The sequence below is a fragment of the Salarias fasciatus genome, chromosome 10, assembly GCF_902148845.1.
Source record: "Salarias fasciatus chromosome 10, fSalaFa1.1, whole genome shotgun sequence".
NCBI lineage: Eukaryota > Metazoa > Chordata > Actinopteri > Blenniiformes > Blenniidae > Salarias > Salarias fasciatus.
The window spans coordinates 1,258,724-1,273,733 of record NC_043754.1 but is presented as its reverse complement, the minus strand read 5'-3'; the positions used below and the strand labels follow the sequence as shown (position 1 = coordinate 1,273,733).

Below are 15,010 nucleotides of genomic sequence, written 5' to 3'. Positions count from 1 at the left end.
ATGTTGAGATTTAATTTTTGTTACATCGATTAAAAAAATAAAATCGAATTAACCGAATTAATTCGATATATCACCCAGCTCTAGTGTCAATCCATCGTCAGTCTCTCCTGAAAGGACTCCAACCTTTCCATCTTCTAGACTGCGAGGGAAGAAACCGACGGCGGGAGCGCTGAAGGCGGAGAGATGTTCCGCTTCCTGACAGACGGCAGGTGTTGAAAAGAGGCTCTGTATTTAAAATTCAACCTCATTCAGCCTGATGGACGGCATCAATACACTCCACCGTACAACGTCCCGACTAAAACCCCGCAAGACGCTACCAGCTGATGAGTGAAGAGAGAACGGAGCCGGTGAAACCCGGAGCTCGCCCACCAAGACGGTCACAGTGCAACCAGAAGAATCTGAAAAAAACCTGCAAACGCAAACTCCTCCCCAGGCGTCCAGATCGGCGAGCGTCCAGGGTGTCCGGAGCGTCCGGAGCATCCAGAGCGTCTGGAGAGTACGAGGCGTCACCGGCAGAGAAACACGCCGCTGCTGGACGACACGCATCCCCGGATTACTCGCCGCGACCCCATTACCCAGCAGTCCATTATGCAGGAAGAGTTCAAACAAACAGCCGGCCAGCAAACAAAGCGGCTGCTGGCAGCGCCGGACGTCAGGGATTCCTCCGCTCTCTGCTGCAATTACCCAGCATGCAGCTGCCTCTCCTCGCCGCTCCGCCTATCCAGACGCTGGCTGAATAGTAATCCCGGATCTGGGTCTGTACCTGCTACCGAGGACGCCATGTGCAGTTTAGATGAGCGGATCAATAGAGCGGGACTGCCGGGCCTCACGGTGACCTCTGACCCCGGCTGATGAGCATCGATTCAGACCGAAGCTGAGCGAGACGAGCGGCGGCGTGCGGGGCGGGTAAACAAAACTCCCCGAGAATAAACATGGCGGCATTTATCTGCCTCGCAGATAAATCGCAGCTCGCAGCTCCATTATGAGGGGATCAAAGGAAGGCGGGCGGGGCGGCGGCCAGACGGCGGCGGGCGGCCTTATCAGCCACAAAAGAAGAGGGCGGCGCCGTTTACTGCTTTTATGAATTCAGCTTATTTGTTAGTTTCTCAGGCGAAGACGAAGAGAAACACAGCGGCCGCACGCCAGGACGCTGAGAACACCGAGAGCAAGGCTCATTATGGCGAAGATTAACCACGGCCTGGAGCAGCGCCAGCGTCTCCGAGCCGAGGACGACCGGATTCCTCCAGCGGCTCTCCTCAGCGATCTGTTCAGATTCAAGCTTTTGAACACGCCGACAGTGTGAGGAGGCGGCTCAGTGTCCAGACCTTCCAGAGGAAAGTCATGAACACTCTGTGACATTACGAATTCAACACTTAAGAAAACACGACATTTATGCTTCATAGTTAGAAAAAAAACTTCCATAATGTGGGTCATTTCCTGTAAAAGATTCTTTGCACACCTTCGACTACCACTGTCACATGATGCAATGTTATTTCCAAAAGAAAAATCTCAAACACTCCTTCCTAAAGACTTTTTCAGAAGAAGTGTGGACATGAGCAGCAATATGTCAAATTAAAAGTTATCATTTGTCGTTTCGCGCAGAGTTCTGACTGCTTAATTCCACTGCGTGCGTTTCTGCTCCGCTCAGCTCCGCTGCGCTCCGGACCGCTCCGTTTGTTCAAAACCCACAGCGCGCTTTGCTCCGCTGCGTCTCTATTCCGCCCGGCCGGAGAAGCAGAGCAGCGCATGCGCTATTTCGCATCGACCTTCAAAAGCTGAGCAGTCTGGGCCACACTGGCATCTTTCTCTGTACATCCAGGTAGAAAGGATGACTGGGGTCATATAAAATTTTATTATTCTCCACTTCCAAAATCAGCGTCTCTTCATCCTGGTTGTTGTGCTTCAACACGCTGAATTTCGTGCAACAGGATGTTGACATTCGGGCCATTCAGAATAAAATGCATACATGGTCCTGAATAGGCTATGTATTTTGTAGAAAACACGAAATGTATGGACAATAGCCTGCAAATGGGCCATATATGCAGCTGTGTAAACATTCAGAAACGTTCGACTATAGTTTGATTACAGGCAAAACAGAAGTTTGTCAAATAAAATTTGATAGTGTGTTTTAATTTTTGTTTGCCCGCTTTTTAAAGTGTATATTTTAATCAGTATGGTATGTCTATTCGTGATATATCCGACAATTAATGTGACGAGAAAAAAAAAAAAACGTCTTTTAACAGTTTAAAGTTTTTAATAAAGACAAAATGATTTTATTTTGTATAAAACCGGAGGTTGTTAGAGTTCTCTTTCCTGTTTGGTGCATCTGAACTGTGGAAATTTATGCGTACAGAGACCTGACGGACCGGACCGGAGAGAAAAATAGACCTCGGCTCTATTTTGGACTGACGGAGCGGAGCGGAGCGCAGCTGAGCGGAGCGGACCGGAGGCTTTGAAATCCGCTACAGTCATTAAAATAGCAACGTATTTGATGCGGCGGTCGGACCGGAGCTGAGCTGAGCGCAGACGGAGCGGACCGGAGGATGTGGAATTTAGGGGTGATGGTTCGAAATTGGCAAACGAGCATCCAGTGGATTATTCAGAATATCACTATTCTCAATGTGAACTTCAGGCTCTTTACATCTTATGCATTTCAGCGATTATTAGCTACAATGGCCTGATTTTATTTTCACCACGGTGAACTATTGAGTGACCCGGGCCACGTGGGCGGCTCCTCATCACGATGTGACCAATCCCTCGTCTGCATTCATCCATCAGCCCTCGGTTCTGTTCTGAGCTCGGTTCTCTTCATCTGAGCCGTTCTGCCGTTGAGTCACGGCTCCTTTACGATCCGGGACGAAGACAGAAACGTCGATCAAACTCTAAACTGACAGCGATCGTAACGAGTCTGAGGCTGGTCCTGCCAGGTCTCAGTCCAGAGGAGGGTCAGCCAAGCAGGAAGGGGGACTGGACGGGGACTGGAGGGGGACTGGAGGGGGACTGGAGGGGGACCGGAGGGGGACTGGAGGGGGACTCTTCTGGAAATCAGCATTCTTTCATCGATGTCTTTTTCAGTATTCTTTCCAACCAATATTCATTCATTCATTCTTCCATCACTGAGAGCTGAACTGAACATCATCTGGTCACACAGAAACGAGGTTGCTAGTTTGATCCCCATGTCCACTTCCTGGCCTAAATGTCCCAGCCCAGGGCGACCGCTGTGGTGTCAAACACCGCCCCGGTAACATTTGGATGTGTAGAAAGTCCTTCTTACCTGCTGAAGGGTAACAAGCGAACATCAGTAAAGTCCATCACCATGAAACCTGCAGCGACCGACGCCGGCGGCCTGATGAGGAACCGTTCCTCCTGACCGGGGAAGTCTGGGTGTCTGGGTGAATCCCAAGACTCAGATGAGCAGAGGACGGAAACACCATCAGGACAGGATCACAGCAGTCCGGCTCAGTCTGGAGCGTTCTGGACTCACGACCGTCGGCTCTGTAAACCGACTCTGGAGGATCAGTGAGAAACAAACAGCGCCGTCCTCAGGGAGAAGGTGCAGCACTCGTCTCAGAGGCGGGTCAAAATGCTGAGGGTAACATGAGGGTGAGGGTCTGTCCCTGAGCTGCCCGAAGAGAACTGACCCCCACAGAAACCTGCTGAGTTCTCCTGGAGAGGGTCCAGGAGTTCGACACTAACCAGTCCATGTCATCTACCACAGAGTCCACAGAGTCCTCAGAGACTTCAGAGTCCTCAGAGACCACAGAGACAGAGTTCTCAGAGACCACAGAGACCACAGAGACAGAGTCCTCGGCAGCAGTGAGGAGGTCTGGAGCGGCGTCCCGGCAGGCCGGGGGTTTGTGTTGCTGCTGGCGGCAGGGTCCTGGTCCTGGTCTACCCAGCAGAGCAGCAGCTGTTCCTTCATGAATCAGTCTGGCAAGCAGAGGCGCCACAATTGGCAGCTCCATTTATATCGCAAACATGACTAATTTCCTGATCCGTTCTCAATATGCTGACGCTCTGCCCTCTGAGGGGGGAGCCATGTGCTGTTGTGAGCTTTCTTTCTTCGATCTGAACCCTGTCCCACGTGGCCTGGAGCGCCGCCGTCGCCTGCAGGGCGTGATTCCGACTGGGCTGCAGGTTACGCTCGTCGGATCCGTCCACGAGGGGAAAGCTGCGGTTCTGGTCTCAGACCGGAGGCCCGGGTGTGCATGCAGCTGATAGAGTGAAGCAGAATTAGCGGAGCATCTCCTGGACGGACTCCAGCTTCCAGCCAGCAGTCTGAACGATGTGGTTTCCTGTCTGGACGAGCAGAAACGGCTCCGGGCTGTTGTTTCTCAGCTCGTCCAGGTGACGTCCTGCCAAGCCTGACCTGACGACTCCGGATATAAAATACACATGAAAGCTGTCAGCCGGCTGACTGATGCTCTCTTTTGTTTATGCTAATTACTGTTCTGCCTCAGAGTTATGTGGGAATGATTTATGACTGCCTCAAAGTCCGCCGTCACCCCGAATGCCCGCCAAATCTGCCGTCCTGTCATTAGCCCGTCTCTGCAGCGCTTTAATGTGCGCCGGTGTTTTTACACATCAGGTTGTTTCCTTCATCGGTTTGTGTCTGAATCCGACCAGGAGTCCAACCGTGTTTACAGATCCTGTTGTCATGTTGTTGCGGCTTTCATTATATTAACATTCCTTCAGTGAAATGACTAAAATCGAGACTGTAGCTGTGAAAGATGCAACAAGCCTCCAAATATAAGAAGTGCGGACGAGGTTTCCTCATTCTCAGCATCCGTGCAGCACCAGCCTGTAAAGTCTGAAACGCTCTCACTTCCCCGGCTCCTGGAGTTACGGCGTTTACCGAGAGGCCAGCCGGAGCTTTATTAATGGCTCTGAGTTAACACCACTCTGCTCGGCACCTCATCCATCAGCTCGCCCACTGTTCCCCAGCAGCTCTGCTCTGCTTTGTTTTCCTCGGCCCTGTGTTTACAGATGACAGGGCATCTTTTATTTATTCACTCATTTCCTGCCGCAGTTCTTTTCCTGTCCGCACCTCATCTGAAACCTGGGATTCCACCGTGATTTGACTTGTTCGGGACGTTCTCTCCTCTCCCCGAACTCAGAGCAGCGCTCAGCGGTGGCCTCGGCTCCTGGCGAAATGCTAATGAGGGGGAGTGGACGGTTGCTAGCCGACACCGGACTAAAAATACATGAATGGAACATAAGTAGAAGGTAATGATGGGAGTGAGAAGACATCCTGCCGTCTTTTATGCTGCTGTGCTTCCAACTGAAACGAACCGATGAATCATTTCAGGATGTGTCACCTGCATCAACTGTTCCCTGTTCTCATGTGTTCTGAAGTAGATTTGCACATGTTGAGATGCAATAAAGACCGAAAGTGGAAAACCCTCGCCTCCAGCTGAGGAGCCACGAGCAAATACGGTACATCGTCCTCGGACCATCTCTCAATGGGCGCCTGGACTTCCTCTCTGCTCAGTCTGCCTACGAGACTTTGACAAAATGTATTTCTCTGTCTGCTTTTTCCAATTCGCAATGTTAGTTTTGCTTGTTTGCTACCCAGAATGCACTGCATGGAGCTTTCACACCCGTCCAAACGAACTGAACTATCAGCTCCGGCCTGGACCAAACAGCGCTGGTCTGAAAGAACCCAGAGCAGCCTGGGAAACTGACAACTGCTTTTATTTTGAAGGCTGAAACACGACGGTGAAACTGGGCGTTTCGACACGTATTTGATTCCAGTGATGTTTTGAATGATCAGACTTCATGAAGACTTTTATCAGAGGCGATACGAGGCGACGCCAAGTAAATATGAGAACCTTCTGAGTTCACAGCGATGCTGAGAGCTCTTTGACATGAATTCAAGAGATTATTCTGGTGGAAACTTCACCAGCTGAGGAGTCACTAAACCCTGAAGAAGCATCTGAAGCAGCCGGGGAGGAGGCAGGAATTCCCCCGCTGCGTCTGCAGGAGGAGCTGGAGGCTGAGGCAGCTGCCACAGCCTCGCCGTTCGGTTCTGACACCTTTGGTTCAGACTTCAGCCCGTCTGTCAGACTGCTTGGAAGCATGCTGAGACGCCGTTCATCAAAGGTCTCAGTCTGATCCCACCGCTCACAGGGCAGAGGTCATCCACCCCTCCACCCTCATGCCTGCATACTCCAGAGGACCACATTTCCCCACTGCGAGATTGATAAAGTCTACTCTGTTTAGACTTCATAGGATAGACTATTTAACCACACACTCAGTGACGTTAGTGTCGCCACTTCACTGGTCTGATAACTTGGACTCCATGTCTCCTGCTCAGATCTCGCTCTGGCTTTGTAACGGAGACACAGACGCTTGTTCTCGTTCCGAGTTCAGTAATCCGTCTTCGGTCCAGCGTCGCCTGGCAGCAGTGGAGCTGCCGCTGAGCAGGCATGCGGCTTCTTCAAGCAGTAAATGAAACACACAGGTGGATGATTATATTTCCAGGCCCGTTTTAGTACGGAAATACATTTGATTGCCAGATATAATCAGTTTCACACTGCGCCAACGTTTAGAGAGTGAACCGGCTTTCGACTGTGTGGAACACGTGAACGGACAAACTGAACGTCTCCATCGTGAAGAGACGCTTCAGCCGTCGCTCTGACACGAGTCAGGTCTTTCAGTGTGGTGAACTGGAGCTCGGTGAAACAGGAAAGCCTTCAGCTAATATGAAAGATAGAGTTGCTCAAATTCCGATACCAGGATCGGAAATTGTGCCAATACTGCCGAAAATGCTGGCATCGGTATCGGCGAGTCCTGGAGTGCAGGCACCGATCCGACAGCTCCGTTAGCGCCGACACATCTTCTTCTATGATGTTTTACGGCAGCTTGCATCCTGTTGGTTACATTACCGCCATCTGCTGGTCGTTCGCTCTGACACAGTTCTTTGCCGAGCCGCTGTGCTGCAGCTTGATGTTTTTGACCGACGAGGAAGAACGGATCACGTGACAGACGCACAGATCCGTTAAAGAAGCCTTTTTTTATTCACTGTGCAGCTTCATTTTTTTGGATCTTTATTTTTTTAATGTAACTTTGGTTGGTTTTGGACCAGAACATTTTGGAAAGAAATATTTGAAGTTGCGGTTTAATTTATTTATTTTTCTTATTATTTTTTACTGTTCTATTAAACGCCCTGCTCATTTCACAACATAATGTTTGCACCGTAACTAAAAAAATAATTTCAAGATTTGTGTAATAAGTTACTGTTGCACTATTGTTTATAGTGTTTTATCAAAATGCCCTTATTTTACAATATTGTGTATGCACTTTAATTTAAAAATGCAACCACATATTCCTAGATTTATTTAAGTTGTTGTTGCACGTTTTTTTATTGTTCTATTTCAATTCTCTTTCAATTCAAAAATATTCTGTCTGCACTTTAAATAATTGACAATAAGTATTCCTACATTGATTTACTTCAATTGCATTTGCACTACTATTTTTTTTATACTGTTCTATTTAAAAGTAAATGGCTTGAATTTGCTGTACTCATTTACGTTTCAGAGGATTGACCCCCGATGCACACTGGATGCGGTCCGGCTCCGGTCCGGTACACCGCAGCACTGTGATTCACACTGCCTGCAGTGTGCCTGCAGTCCGCTGGAGAAGGTTGCCAGATCTGTCGTTATCCCCCATAGACAACATGAAACCCATTTTACTCAACAGAAAGTAGCCCAAACCCCCATCTCAGAGGAAAATGCACGTTTACACCATATTTGTATGATAAAAAACACGTCATAAACACATAATCATTTCATCAACCCGTCCGATGTGTTCAAAAAAGACGCTTGATTTGGCAGAAACCCGCCCAATCTGGCAACACGGAGCTGCTCCGGTCACAGAGCTGTTTTGAGCCATTTTGGAGTCAATTCACTTTTCAGCAGTGATGAAGTACAAAAGCATTCATTCTTCTAAAGCGTGTAATGACTACATCACGTTGTTTGTTCTGTTTTCTACCAGAAGAAGTAAAAAAATTGAATAAAAAAGGCAAAAACACGACACAGATTTTATTTTGAAGTCACCTATTTTGGAACACGTATTGCGTTTCCTTCCGGCACCTGACTTGCTTCTGTCTGAATTGACGCGGTAGGGCTCTGGCGTCCGGAAAAATAGGATCCTTACGGAAAGAGACCGGAGCTCCGCAGAGGCTCCGGAGCCAGACCGGGGCCGGACCGCAGCCGGACCGGAGCCGGACCGGAGCCGGACCGCAGCCGGACCGCAGCCAGACCGCGGCCGGACCGCAGCCGGACCGCAGCCGGACCGCGGTCGGACCGCGGTCGGTATGCATCACAGCATTGATTTTAATGACTACGGATTAGCTGCGGTGTCCGGACCGCATCCGGTGTGCATCGGGGGTTAACGTGAGCCGGGTCTTACCACAGTGATAACCATGTGACAGTCATGCAGGCGTGGTACGAGATTATTTTATAACACAGTGGTATCGGATCGGTACTCGGTATCGGTCGATACCCCAGAGTAAAAGTATCGGAATCAGCATCAGGAGGCAAAAAATGGAATCGGAACATCTCTAATGAAAGAGCAGAATCAGGAAAGAAAACAGCTGATTGAAATCCTCAGTGATCCCAGCAGAGCGGCGGCGTTAACCTGTGGCCGGCGGCCCGTCAGCCTTCGTGTGACGGCCGACTGCGCTAAACGCCACGCCCGTGGGGAACAGGGGTGTGTGAGGGAGGCGGAGGCACGCCGGAGAAGTGGCATGTTTGGCGTTTGCCTGAGTGGAGGCAGACGCCGCGATTCCCGACACTTTCAGCGAGCGCCGGAGACGGCGGCGCTCTCCCAGGGAATACCCATCGCGCTCTCCACTTTCACGCCGCTTCGAATCAGCTGCAGCTGTACGGAGGCATTACTGGGAAGTGAAACAATCCTCCACACAGAAAGGCTTTCTGTTTTTCCGCCCGCAGCTGCACGGCTCCTTCTTCTCACTGCAGAAATGAATTTCGCACAGCAGGGAAGGAGAAGATTGAATAAAGGAAGGAAGGCTTCCCCGTTCCTAACAGTAAAGGACATTCATCAGAGGAATCTTTCATTTGGAGGCAGATTCTTCTCATCATTATTCACAGAGGGCCCTTTGTTTTACAACTTTACAAAAAAAAGTGCTTCTTTAATGTACAGATCATTTAAGATTGGAGTAAAAAACAACAGCATAAAACATGAGACGCCTCCGTTTTCATCTCCTGTTTCGGAGCCATTAAAATATAGACTGATGGAAGCTCCTCTGCATCATTATGAGCTCGGCTGGAAAGTCCTGCAGGAGATTTTCTATCTGCTTTTCACAGTTTCTGAGTGGACAGAACAACAAAGTGATTGATTAAAACTAAGGCTGTGACTTTAACGCGTTAGTTACGATTAATTAATTACAGAAATTTTAACGCGATAAAAAAATTATCGCAAATTGTCGCGGAACGTTTGTCACCGGACGAGTTTCACCCGGACATATTTCGCTGTGACACAACAACGGAACAGCTCCCGACTTGGTGAGTTTCTCGTTAAATCTGGTGACTTTTCAAAGCCTCCTGGCGACTTTTTTTTTGTCAAAAGCGACTAGCAACAAATTTAGCGACTTTTTCTGGTGCTCTGGAGACGTGACAGGACGTCTCGTTCTGCAGCTGCTGTCCTCAATGAGCTGCGGGTGCTGCGTGAGCCCCTCCCCCGTCCCAAAGCACTCACAGGCGGCCGGTCTCACACAGCGCTACCTGCTGCAGTCAGAGCAGAGAGCAGACCCACACCACTCCTCCACACTTCAAATGAATCGCGTGTGCGCAAATACGCCACTGCTCACTTGCTGACAAACCAAGAATAAACAGAAGAAAATTCATTTGCAGTTCTAAACATATTTAGGGTGTTTTTTTAACTCACATTTTGCTTCTCCCATGACGTTATTCCTCTCTCCTACAGCGTCCATTACAATTACATGCAAATTGCAAATTAGGTAACGACCTCATCTGACTTCTGGCGACTTTTAGGACAGCCAATAGTGACTTTCCTTACTGGGGAGTTGGCAACACTGCTCCTGACGACAGCGCACTACTTGGTCTCATGCACAGAAAATTTAGATTTAAAAAGCCAGCGGATGGCAGCGTGGATAAAACCAAAGCTGTATGCACATTGTGCAGCAAAGAATTTGCATACCATCGCAGCACATCGAGCCTGCTATATCAACTGAATGCTAAGCATGTCGCAGCAGCGACCAACACATAAGCCTGGCATACAGCTAGAGTTGAAGAGGACGTCACTCCGACTACTTCAAGGACCCTCGCCCAGCCCAACAAAAGTTGCACTAATCAATGTGTATTGGTTTATTTGTCTTGGTTAAATTCCTCCTTCCTTGCTGAAAAAATGAACAGTGTTTTGTTGCTTAAGCTCATGTATCACTATATTGATTCACTATACCAAAATCCATTTGAAAAAGAAAGGTTCTCACTGATCTCGGGTCAAATATCGATATGCGATTAATTGAGATTAATTAATTACAAAGGCCCTAATTAATTAGATTAATTTTTTTAATCGAGTCCCACCCCTAATTAAAACACATCTCTGAAGGTGAATCCAAACTGCCGTCACGTGGAAGAGAGGCCATACAGGCTGGTTGTCTACGCAGAATAATCTAATCGAGCTTTTACGATGACTGTTAAACTGCAGCTGTGCGATTTAAAGACAAAACGTACTGATGTTTCAAAACTGGGACGTTATGGAGGTTTTTATGACCCTCAAAAATTAAAGATGGCAGCGCAGAGCCAACAGTCATGAAACCTGCAGGTCGTATCCTGGAGGCCGCCGGCGCCACGGCGGAGAACAGCCGGACGCTTTAACGTGAGGATGAACAATCGGTGACGTTCTGATCGTCTTAGCCAGCTAGCATTAGCATGATTTACCCGGGGTGAACGTTCGGTGACGCTCTGATCGTCTTAGCCAGCTAGCATTAGCATGATTTACCCGGGGTGAACGTTCGGTGACGCTCTGATCGTCTTAGCCAGCTAGCATTAGCATGATTTACCCGGGGTGAACGTTCGGTGACGCTCTGATCGTCTTAGCCAGCTAGCATTAGCATGATTTACCCGGGGTGAACGTTCGGTGATGCTCTGATCGTCTTAGCCAGCTAGCATTAGCATGATTTACCCGGGGTGAACGTTCGGTGACGCTCTGATCGTCTTAGCCAGCTAGCATTAGCATGATTTACCCGGGGTGAACGTTCGGTGACGCTCTGATCGTCAGTGATTACTTTTCAAAGGCCTTACATCGATCAACATGACACATGTTTTATTGCTGGAATTCTGTAACTACAATGAGATGGAAATTTGGAGTTTTACTGTATGAAAGGCAACTGCAGCTATGATCTAATATTAAATGATCTATAACAAGAAACATGGCAAGATGTTGAGCTGGACTCTGATTTTAAAGCACCAAAGCTTTTACCCTTGGAGGAAGATTTTTATTTTCTTTAATTTATATCTTATTTTCCTCTCAAGAAAAAAAATAAGTCAATCACATTAAAACAGAACGACTGTATCAGTCACTGAATTTAATCGCTTCAGATTCTGCCCAGCGAGGGTAAAGTCCAGCAGCAGATTTACATTCAATGCTGCAGGATTCGCCGCTTCTCCACACGTCAGGTTTCCAGGCAGAGGCAGAAGCAGCCTTGACAGCTTGACAACCATGAATTTTTCACTCAATCCACACGAGTTTTGAAAGGTTGAAGAACTTCGTGAACTCACAGACGACCTGCGGGTCTGCGGGCTTCAGTCACATTTCCTGTAGCAGCACAGAAGTGGAGCCGGCGGAGCTTCTGCTGTCAGACCGCCGGCGTGCCGAGTCGGCCCGGACGCCACGCCACGAGCCAGCCGAGGCGGCGTGGGAGCAAAACAAACCACTCCAAACCTCTTCACCGCCAAATCAAAGGAAATCACAGTGTTTACCGTCAATAGAAGACCAACCACTGCTCTCACATCACAGAAAACCTACACAATGCCTTCATTGAGTTTATGGAGAACATACACAGGATCAATGATCCTCTACAGCAAGACGCAGCTCAATACAACGCATCATGTAGGAGTCGAGTTGATCTCATTTGAGACTGAACCATTGGTCAAAGACATAAAGACAGACCTGGAAAACTCATTTCAACCATTCGTATCAGTAATTTCATCAGTCAAAACCCAAACCTTCACCAGAACAGTCCTGTAAAGTGACGCCATTACTGCGTCATTATTGGCTGATCTCAAACAGATGATCCTCCCATCTTTAATGAATGATCTGGTCTGGAGCCACTGGTACCACAACTGGACCAGGTCTGGAGAAGAATCTGGCAGAACCTCATCCCCTCCATGTAAACCTGAACCTACTGAGTACTATGGGTCATCCATCCATCCATCCACCCACCTGTGTGTCACACCACAGCACACCCTGCAGGGTTCCTGTTTGGCTGGTTATTCAAATGCTGCATCGCAAAGTCTGAGATGCCATTTGAGAAGTTTTCTCTAATAAGATGAAATTACAGGTTCTTTCTAAAGACCGTATCAATAAATGATCCACTCACCGAACCCTTCCACTGTATCTGTGTCTGTAATTATCACGTCAGCCAGTCTGGCGCAGCAGCAAAAGCACCAAAAGGCATCAAATCTGGACGGAAAAGTCGTCGTTCAGGGGCTGCTGAAGGAGGACGAACATCTGCTGCTGAAGCTTTGCGCAGCGAGAATCGATTTCTAACCACTAACAGTCAAACTGTTGCCACAAACATGACGGTCAGTCCGGTCGGTTTCAGCCGCTTCATCGGTCGGCAGAGTTTCTGCCGTTCATCGCAGAGCCGCGGGGATCTGGGAGGAAAGAGGCGACACGCGAGGAGGGAGGCATCCAGCTCGGTGTGTTTTCACACACAGACCCGAGGCTGGTGGAGAGCAGCGGGAGGGCTGACCCAGGATCAGCTCCAGAGGAAGGAAGCATTAATTATTCTTAGCTTTTCACTGGGCTTCAATACCACAGCTCCAGTAGGTCCGATCAGATCACACTGCTAGATACAGAGCAGCGCAGCATGCCGGCCTGATGGAGGCCAGACGTTTTGTCCTGGAAGCTGCTCAGATTTCGGCAGATAAACGATATTCTTAGCCAATATTCATTTGCAGTAAGATTGAATATATTGGTGTCAACATTTTGAATAGTGCAAAGCCTCCCGGGCTTCCATGGCTGCTTCTTGTTCGTGTTTTGTAGGCTAACGGCAGAGGTTTCAGTTTTTCTTTATTGTTCGCCTTTTTCTGAGTGAGGGAAAAATCTGCCTGTTAGTGCTGAAATGACTGGTGTTTGTGTTCTGTATTCTTTGTGTTTTGTATCTCACTGTGCACCAACAATTCTTCAGTGTGAAAAAATAAAAGTGAAAATTTTAAATCAGAAACATTCTGTTTCTTCCAAAGTTCCAGCCAGTGTGAGCAGAGTGACGCTGTGCACAGAACAAGCCAACGGTTTCTCACAACAGCCACCAGTCAGCTCACCGGCTCGGTTTGGCTCGTTTCGAAATTAACAGGCATAACAATACAGAAGAAGCTGACAGAGGACGTCAGCTAAACTGCAGAGAAAACAGAGCTGGGACGTGGGACGGATCAACACTGATCTGTCTCTGAGTCTGGCTATCGGAGAAAGACTCCTGTTGTGGTTTTTTCAGCGACTGGTTGTTTGACTCCAGTGGAACAGCGGGCAGGCAGCGGTAAGATGGAAAGATTTTTAGAGATCAACATTTTAAAACTTGAGCCTGAAACATTGCATTGCTGAGAATATTACAAACGTTCAGCATGGGGCCGCCGATCGAGCGACGCCTTCACTGGGGTTTGTTTAGTCTGCTTGTCCTGACGTCTCACCGTCGGTCATATTCTTAAGGTCTTGAACTTCCGCCACACAGACATCCATCACAGTCTGTGATCCAGACTGGATGAACCCCGGAGACCTGGAACGAGATCTCATCAGGGCGGAGTCCGTCCAGGCTCCGCCCCCCGTCAGGAAGAGCAAGGCCACCCCCTCCTCAGAGACCATTCATTCTGGCCGCTCGGGTCTCAGCCTGCGGGTCGCGACCTTTAAGTTGGCGAACACGGCAGGTGGCGGCGCTGCTTTGACGCCCAGCCTCCTCTTCATTACCACAGCCTTGAACCGGGGACACGTTAATGTCTCTCCGTCTGCCGAGGACGTCCTTCCATCATCCGCCAGACCTTCAGAAGTGTCTCTCCGTGACAGGACCGCGCTTTCACACCTGGAGGTGTTGATCCATATCTGAGCGCTCTGACCTCGGCTCTGCTTTGTTACGCTGTCCGTCAAACCGCTGATGGAGAAGGACGAGACGCCCAGCCGAGCCGTCAGACACTGAGGGGCGAGGACCGTTTCTGGACACTCTGCAGGGACGGAGGGTCGACCAACCTCCACGATTCCACACATTCAAAAACTCAGCTGAGACGAAGGTGTTGGTGAAATCGGCTCACCCGACCTCAGACAGGGCTCTGTATGAGCTCTAAAGCTGAACAGCTGCTCTCAGCAGAGGAACCAGAGACCGAGAGGAGAGCAGACAGATTACTGCACAGACCCACGGCTTCTCCCTCCAGCTGGCATTTACCGTTTCCTCTGAGCAGGTAGGGACTCGCTCGGGAAACACTTCCTTTAAATGAAGACATCTGTCACTTAACCCCGTCGTTTTCCCTCCGCACGCCCGGACAGATCGGTGCAGATGACATTTCCTGTCTTTCTCGACTCGTACTGTAGCTCCGGCCCGCTCCAGACCGGTCCGTGTCCGTGGAAACAGGGAAGCTCCTGTGTTTCAGCGTTTATGAGCTCTGGAGTAGCTCCCATCATTCAGCGGCTCGGCGCTCTGCGGCCGTAACTGAAACGCTCTGGGAACATTTCATCTGCCAGCGGGGAAACGCCGGCGCTCGCTCCCGTTCCTGACACAACACGCTTCCCACGGTCTGACGCTGGGAATAAATGAAGG

General features: G+C 49.2%; 1 protein-coding gene across 1 annotated transcript in view; it reads right to left on the bottom strand.

The window, feature by feature from the left end:
- ntm (neurotrimin) overlaps positions 1-15,010 on the bottom strand; it is a 511,763-nt gene that overhangs the window by 94,759 nt on the left and 401,994 nt on the right. The window lies entirely within an intron of this gene.